This window comes from Theobroma cacao, chromosome 9 (genome assembly GCF_053813885.1).
Source record: "Theobroma cacao isolate CCN51 chromosome 9, ASM5381388v1, whole genome shotgun sequence".
Lineage (NCBI taxonomy): Eukaryota > Viridiplantae > Streptophyta > Magnoliopsida > Malvales > Malvaceae > Theobroma > Theobroma cacao.
Window position 1 is genome coordinate 32,981,500 of NC_142647.1, and position 8,949 is coordinate 32,990,448.

General features: G+C 35.4%; 1 non-coding gene and 1 pseudogene across 1 annotated transcript; one reads left to right on the forward strand and one right to left on the reverse strand.

The window, feature by feature from the left end:
* Nucleotides 1-428: 428 nt before the first annotated feature.
* Nucleotides 429-4,247, reverse strand: LOC148760864 (uncharacterized; annotated as a pseudogene).
* Nucleotides 4,248-4,455: 208 nt separating this feature from the next.
* On the forward strand, nt 4,456-4,562 carry LOC148760865 (small nucleolar RNA R71). The gene has a single exon (XR_016028739.1). It is a non-coding gene; the product is annotated as a small nucleolar RNA R71 (small nucleolar RNA).
* The last annotated feature ends 4,387 nt before the right edge of the window (nt 4,563-8,949 follow it).

Genomic DNA, 8,949 nt, shown 5'->3' on the forward strand with positions numbered 1-8,949 from the left:
GTCCAAATATGGCCTAAATCACTTCCTATCCTAAGTGTTATCTAAGATTTCGCCTCGAAAGAGAATCAAACAATTTATAGTATTCTTGACTTCACTATACTTTCTTATTCAACATAAACTTTCTCTAAATCACACAAAAGATTCTAAGTAAAAGAGTGCAGTGCTAAAATTTTTGGAAGTCAAATTCTAAAATAAAGTTAACACAAAAATATCACATAAAAATAAATCATAACTATATGCTTCCCAAAAGCTAAGAATAAAAAAATAATTAAAATATCATCCTAGGATTGGAACAATCATGAATGAGGTACAACTATCTCAAAATATTATTATTTTATTTTTATTTTTTTTCGAAAACACAACAAAACATGCAAATAAAAGCAAGCAACAAAAAATGAACTAACAAAAGTCTAAACTACTCCCCCAAACTAGAAATGGGCATTGCCCTCAATGTGATAACAAAAATAAAAGACAAGGGACAAGAATACTCCCCTCACTCCGAATCGAGTGAAAATATTCTTCTTGATGAAATTCATTACCACCTTCAAATCATTATGAGGAAAGGTTGCCGCTTCAACCCACTTGGAAACATAATCCACAACAAGCAAAATGTATTTGTTGTTATATGAGGATATGAACGGACCCATGGAGTCGATACCCCATACATCAAAAATTTCTATCTCCATGATGTTGTTTAGAGGAATCTCATGTCACCTTGAGATATTCCCCACCCGTTTGCACCTGTCCCAATGGAAGACAAAATTATGAGCATCCTTAAATAATGTAGGCCAATACAAACCTGATTGGAGGACTTTGGCAGCAGTCCTTGTTCCTCTAAAGTGTCCTCCATAATCTGAAGACTGGCAATGGTGAAGCACACTTTGAATCTTTTCCTCCAAGATGCATTTTCTGAACATTTGGTGTTTACACTGTTTGAACAAGTAAGGCTCATCCCAAAAATAAAATTTAACATCATGCAAAAATTTCTTTTTCTGATGAAAATTTAAATCAGGGGGAATAATATTGCTTACCAAATAGTTTACAAAATCAGCATACCAAGGAAGTGATTTCTTACCAACTTGAAGGATTTGTTCATCAAGAAACGTCTCTTTGATTAAGGTCGAATCCTTACCTTGAGCTTCAATTTCTAATCTTGAGAGGTGGTCTGCAACTTGATTTTCTGTTCCTTTTCTATCACGAATCTCAAGATCAAATTCTTGAAGTAAGAGCATCCACCTTATCAATCTTGGCTTAGCATCCTTCTTGGCAATCAAATACTTGATAGCTGAGTGATCAGTGTACACTATCACCTTTATCCCCACAAGATAGGACCGAAATTTGTCAAAAGCAAAAACCACAACCGAAAGCTCCTTTTCTATCATGGTATAAATTTTCGGAGCCTCATTCAAAGTCTTGTTAGCATAATAGATGGAATGGAAGATTTTATCTTTCCTTTGTCCCAAAACAGCTCCCACCGCATAATCACTCGCATCACACATTAGCTTAGAATGAAGAGTCCAATCGGGACTAATTATGATAGGTGCAGATATTAATCTTTTCTTTGATTCATCAAAAGCAACAAGACATTAATTATCAAACTTAAATGGCACATCTTTCTCCAATAAATTGAAAAGTGGTTTAGAAATTTTTGAAAAGTCCTTAGTAAATCTTCTATAAAAACCAGCATGACCATGAAAACTTCTAATACCTTTGACATTTATTCGAGGTGGTAATTTCTCAATTGCTTAAATTTTTGCTTTATCTACCTCAATGCCATTACTAGAGATCTTGTGCCCAAGAACAATACCTTCTCGCACCATGAAGTGACATTTCTCCCAATTGAGCACTAAATTTGTCTCTTCGCACCTCTTGAGTACCTTAGCAAGATTTAAAAGACAATCATCAAAATTATTTCCAAAAACTGAGAAATCATCCATAAATACCTCCAAGCATTTTACCACCATGTCGATGAATATGGCCATCATGCATCGTTGAAAGGTGGCAGGTGCATTACATAATCCAAATGGCATTCTTCTAAAAGCAAAGGTGCCATAAAGACATGTAAATGTTGTCTTTTCCTGATCTTCAGGAGTAATAGCAATTTGGTTATAGCCAAAATAACCATCTAGAAAACAATAATATTCCTTACCAGCCAACCGATCTAACATTTGATCAATGAATGGAAAGAGGAAGTGATCTTTCCTTATAGCTTTGTTGAGCTTGCGGTAGTCCATGCACACTCTCCATCCAGTCAACGTTCTTGTTGGAATGAGCTCATTATTGTCATTGGCCACCACAACCATTCCTCCTTTCTTAGGAACACATTGAACTGGACTTACCCATGAGCTATTAGAGATAGGGTAAATTATTTCGGCATCCAATCACTTGATGATTTCCTTCTTGATTATTTCCTTCATGATGGGATTCAATCTTTTTTGTTGTTCAATTGTGGCTTTGTGATCTTCCTCAAGAAGAATTTTATGCAAGCAAATAGAAGGGCTAATTCCCTTAATACCAACTATGGTCCACCCTATTGCTTTCTTGAATTCTCTAAGTGTTTTCAATAACTTCTCCTCTTGCAAGCTAGTAAGAGCATCAAAAATAATAACTGAAAGAGGGGAAGATTTTCCAAGAAAAGCATACCTTAAGTGTGCTGGTAGAGGTTTGAGTTCCAAAGTAGGTGGCTCCTTAATGGAAGGCTTAGAATTTGGCACCAAAGAAGCTGAAATATCTAAAGACTCAAATTGATGATTAGTTCTAAATCTGGAGTGAGCATTCAGCAAATTTGAATATTCAATAAACTCATCATCATCCCTATCAGAGTTAGCAACTAAACATGCTTCAAGAGGATCATTGGGATTTTCTTCTAAGAAAACATCATGTGTCAAATTATTCACTACACTCACAGAAAAACAGTCTTCAGATGTCACAGGCAATTTTAAAGCTTTGAAAATATTAAATGTTACCTGTTGGTCTTGAACTCTCAAAGTGAGCTCACCTTTTTCAACATTAATCAAAGCTCTAGCAGTTGCTAATATCGCCTCCCAAGAATGATTGGAATTTGCCTATCTTCTTCCATGTCAAGAATTATAAAATCAATTGGAAAAATAAATTTATCTACCTTGACAAGAACATCTTCAATAATTCCCCTTGGGTGCACATAAGAACGATCAGCTAATTGCAAAGTTACAGAAGTGGGTTTGCATTCACCCAAACCAAGTTTCTCAAAAATTGACCAAGGCATTAAATTGATACTTGCACCTAAATCACTCAAAGCTTTTGCAAAAAATAAATTACCAATAGTGTAAGGGATTGTGAAACTACCTGGATCTTTGAGTTTTGGTGGCAGCTTGTTTTGGAGAATTGCACTACACTCTTTTGTAAGGGAGACAGTTTCAAACTCACTTAGCTTTCTCTTTTTGGAGAGGATGTCCTTCAAGAACTTGACATAACTGGGCATTTGTTCTAAAGCTTCAGCAAAAGGAATATTTATGTGTAATTTCTTGAAGACATCAATGAACTTCTGAAATTGCTTTTCAAGCTTTTGCTTTTCTAGTCTTTGGGGAAAAGGTGGTGGAGGATAGATGACTTGAGAAGTTCCATGATTTTCAGCCTTGACATCATCTTTCTTTTCAACTTCACTATCTTTTTCACACATTCCTTCCCTATCAACAACTTCATTCTCAGGTTCATCTGCTTTTTCATGCACCCCTTCAATCTCCTTTCCACTCCTTAAAGTGATTGCTTGGCATTGTTCCTTACCTTTAGGATTGATTTGTGTGTCACTAGGTAGAGAACCTTGAGGTCTATTGTTGATGGAATTTGCAAGCTATCCCATTTGGGTTTCAAGATTTCTCAAGGATGCTCCAAAGCTTTGAATTATCGCATCATTCTTGCATATATACTGCAAGAGAAGTTATTCCACTTGGGTCTTCTTTTTAGGAACTAGTGGTCTAACTTGTTGTTGAAATCCCGGAGGCATGTTGGGTTTTGGATTTGAAGGCCCTGCATTGTTATTCCATGAAAAATTGGGATGGTTTCTCCAACTAGGATTATAAGTATTGGAATATGGGTTGTTCTGCTATCTGTTAAAGTTCCCCACAAACTGGATTGATTCAGAATTGTATGGACATTGATCATTCGAATGGCCATCCACACATCTCACAAATTGAATTTTGAACTTCATGAACTCCCATTATGTCAATCTTCTTGGACAGTGCAGCCACTTGCGCGGCTAAGTTGCTCATTGCATCAATTTCATAGGCTCTAATAGCTTTTCTCAAACCCGACCTTTCTGAAGGCCATTGATAATTATTTGAAGCCATCTCTTCCAACAAATTATAAGCATCTGCCGCATTCTTACTCATCAATGCCCTACCAGCAGCAGCATCAATTGTGGTTTTAATTGACCCAATCAGCCCAATGTAGAGTGTTTGAACTTGCAGCCAATTAGGAAGCCCATGATGTGGACATCTTCGCAGTAGTTCTTTAAACCTCTCCCAGGCTTCATACAAGGACTCACCATCAAATTGTGTGAATGATGTGATATCGTTTCTCAATTTTGCAGTCTTTGCAGGTGGAAAGAACTTTGCGAGAAACTTTTGAGCCAATTCCTCCCATGTAGTGATAGACCCATTAGGCAGTGAATTAAGCCAGCTTTTTGCTTTATCCCTTAGAGAGACTGGAAACAGTCTCAATCTAATAGCATACTCAGTTACTCCATTGTATTTAAAAGTATCGCAAATCTCCAAAAAATTTACTAAATAGGCATTAGGATCATCATAAGGTAACCCACCAAACTGGACTGAAGACTGAATCATTTGAATATAGGCTAGTTTAATTTCAAAATTATTCGCATTGATGGACAGTCTCCTAATGCTTTGGTGCAAACCTTGCAATAGAGGAACTGCATAATCTTGCAATGCTCTATTTGCTTCGGGAACCACATTAATGGAATTATTACCATTATTAATGTTATCCTCAGCCATTGTCTGATTTAAAGCTGCAACTCCCTTCGATGTCTTCTAAAAGTTCTTTCTATCTCAGGATCAAAATGAACAAGATTCAAGTTGTCTCTTCTTTGCATACAATGACCAAAGATATCTGCAAGATAAACAAAACCTAAAATTAAAACAAAAAAAAAATTGAAGTAAGACCAAATTGCTTGGCATTAGTATTAGTAAAAATTCTAGAAACAACTCCCAGACAACGGCGCCAAAAACTTGTCAGTTAAAATCCTACTACGCAAGTATATGTACCAAATAGATAGTATATTAGCAAGCAGGGTATCGATCCCACAGGGCATTGATCTAAAACTTTACTAAGTACTAAAATTAGAACAATTTAATCTTATCCAAATAATCAAAATTAAATAATTAATTAAAACTAAAATTAAAACCAACAAGAAAAATCAAAATAATAATAACTTTAGAAAATATAAAATCAAACAGGCCTAAGATTACAATATCCCTCACACTTCATCTAAATCTTACCTCTCTTCCTTAACTTATTTCAATGGGTTGAATTGCTAACCTAGAGTCCCAAATTATTTATAAGGGTCTCCCGACTCAACCTATAAAAATATCTATTTTAACCAAAACACTATATCCCTATGTGATTTGAAATTAAAACAGACACATTGAGTTCAAGCTCTAATCTGGCTACATACAGCCTATAGGTATATCCCTATCCTATACGCAAATCAATTAATTTGAACATATGCTATCTGAATTTTAGTCTACTCTAAACTGCCTTTCCCAAGTTTTTTTAGGTTCTTAGATCAATTTAATTGGTGATCAGGCAATTATAAGCAGTAAGAACAAATTGGAATAAACAATTCAAACACCACTAAAATAAGTAAGAAAGAGATTTAAAAATTTAAACTACATGTGAGTTCAATTGCAATCCTAGAAAAAGAAATTTAGCCACTCATAATTGCAAAAACAAATAACATTATAACAAGTTTAACCATTGAAAGTAACAAGAAAATTAAAAGCGAAGGAAGAACACAAAACAATTATTGCCGACTTGATCTCCATGTTTCAGCTTGAACTTCTAGTTTCTTGAATCTCTCCAACGTTTTTTTTTTCCAATGTTGTTAAACATATCCTATTTATACTAATAGACTTATCCTAAAGTTCCTTCAGCTGACCTAGGGTTTCATTGGGCTTAAAAGTGTAATGAAAGGCCCAAAAATCAATTACCAGTCTTTACAAATTTTCATTCCCGGCATAGTACGTCTATCAATTTGCCAACGCAATTTTCTCTATCTTCAATGCAGAACTGGGCAAAGTGATCTGCATAAAAGTTGTAGCTCTGTGTCGTAGCTTTCCTTTGGTCCATGAATTACATCATTTGGAGTTATGTAACTCGAGATATAGCCAAAATACTGAAGTATATGCAAGCAGATTATGGGTCTGTCTACACCTTACTTTCCAAAATTAAGCCCAATCACTTTTAATCCTACAAAAGAAATATAAAAACTAATAAATAATAACCAAATTAACAAAAATTAAAATAACTAACTTAAAGTACCCTCATTATAAAAACTACTAAAAATAAATAAGATAACAATTGAAAATTGAGGACTTAGCTAATATTTAATAACAAAATTAGAATAAAATAATTCTATAAAATAGAATTATCAGCGGTCTGAACGAACAATACAAACATTAGAAGATATGCTGAGGGCATGTGTAATGGACTTTGGGGTCAGATGGGATCAGTATTTGCCTTTAGTGGAGTTTGCGTACAACAACAGTTTCCAAGTTAGCTGTCACAGCCTAAATCTCGAGCCATGACTGACCCATGGGCTCAATGGGCATAGCCCACTTAGTCGAAGCAAGCCTTTTTATGCAATCATGATCATCATTCCCAACCATCATTTCTAAAACCATATATTGTAATTCTCTACTAAAATATTTCATTAATATTTTATAGTGACCCGATACTTACAATTTTATTATGTCAAAATAATATTGTCACGACCCAAATTCTGGGCCATGACCGACGCAAGGGCCCAATAGACATAATGCACTAAGCTCAAGCAAGCCTATTAATCTGACATGTTCATCATTCCATCATAAACTGCTAAGTCATATTTCATAACTTAGAATCAAAATAATATTAAACATTGCCACCTCATACTGGCATACCAAACAAGTGTATATACATTATCTACAACATGTATCTTAATAATTTACATTAGGTTTGTCTATACATAACAAAAGAATACTCGACTTCTAGCGGAGACACTCGGACAAATGGACAGCTACTGAATGTCGAGACACCTACCAAAAGATGGATATAAGTCTACAAGGATACCTCATCCTAGTTACCGGCTACCTCGTGATCTGAAAACATGAAGTTGAAAATAGTGAGTATAAACCTAGTGAGTTAACAAGGAAGGGAACAAGTAACCATAAGGGAGAATTTAAAATCATGATGCACTTGTTTTAAAACAATGCAATTTAATTTCATTCATATTGAAAACCCCTCATTAAACCCTTAAATAATTAATCACTTGGTAATGATGAACCCATACATATCAAATAATTTGAAAAATGAAGGCTTCAGTGATACACAAGCAAGTCAAATGCAAAAACGAATCTTCGTTGTAGCGGAAAGGCATTCTCGCTGCAGCGACGTTCGGACTAAGTTATTAGCCGAACAAGGGTTCCTCAACTGACCAAGGGTTTCTCACCCAACCTACTCATTTTAAACTTAATTCACTTATTCCTTAATGTTGGAAGTCCAAGCTCAACTATGCTACCAAAGAAATGGAAAATGGAGCAGCAACCGAACCAAAAAGGAAACAAAACAGAAAGTTTTTCGTTGCAGCGAGAATGAATCTCACTGCAGTGAAATTTTGGTCCCAAAACAGAATGTTTCTCGCTGCAGCGAGAAGCTACAGTACCTTTCTCGCTGTAGCGAGAATGCATTTTCGCTACAGCGAGAACCAAACTGGTGAGGCTCTAAAAAAAAGCCCGAGAGTTTCTCGCTGCAGAGAGAATCAGAACATCAAGAAAAAATGTCCTTTTTCCTTTAAAACAAAGCCATCCTGCTAAATAACAAAAGCAACATGTAACACATGCAAACTCCCAAATTTCAGCAATTCAAATGCTCACACTTTTGCATTTCAACCATATACCATATACGTATATATATATATATATATATATATATATATATATATCAATCATCATGTACACCATCCCGTCATCATCATGCACATCATCCCATCATCCCCCAACTCATGCGCACTCCCTACTCACACATGGCTAGGTCATCACCGGGTTATGCACACTCCCTACTTGCACATAACCGGGTCATCATCGACTTATGCCCACTCCCTACTCACACATAGCTGAGTCAAAGTCATTACACAACAATGTATTCATATATATATATCAACACAATGTGGTAGTGCATGAATCAATAATAGTCACATGTCACAACATGGAGACAATTTATCAAAAGCTTGTTCCCAAGGCACTTGTTTTTATGAAAAGCTAGATAATCCATTCAAATGTTTGGCAAATACATTATATCCCCAAAACAAGTTTTGAATGCAGTTCACTCACCGATTTATTGTTGAGCCTTTAGCTAACTCTAATTCCCTTAATGATCCAATTGGGGTGATGGGGCTTTGTTAGAACCTAAAATCACATTAGCATCAGCAATAGGTCAATTCACATACTATAAACCCTAAAAAAGCTATCTCTTAGCTAGCTTTCAATTGCCACTTTAAATGGCTATCTATGTTCACTATCTAAATCACTATAAAATGAATGAACATCCTCAACAATAAAATAGCTCATAATCTAAATTACTAGCCATTATCCACAACTAAAAACCAAACTTAGTTCATCACTCACCCTAGGGTTCCTTTGTAGTTGAATTCTCTTCCAATAGCTTCCACACAAATGGGGTAATTCCCTTTTTCTCTCT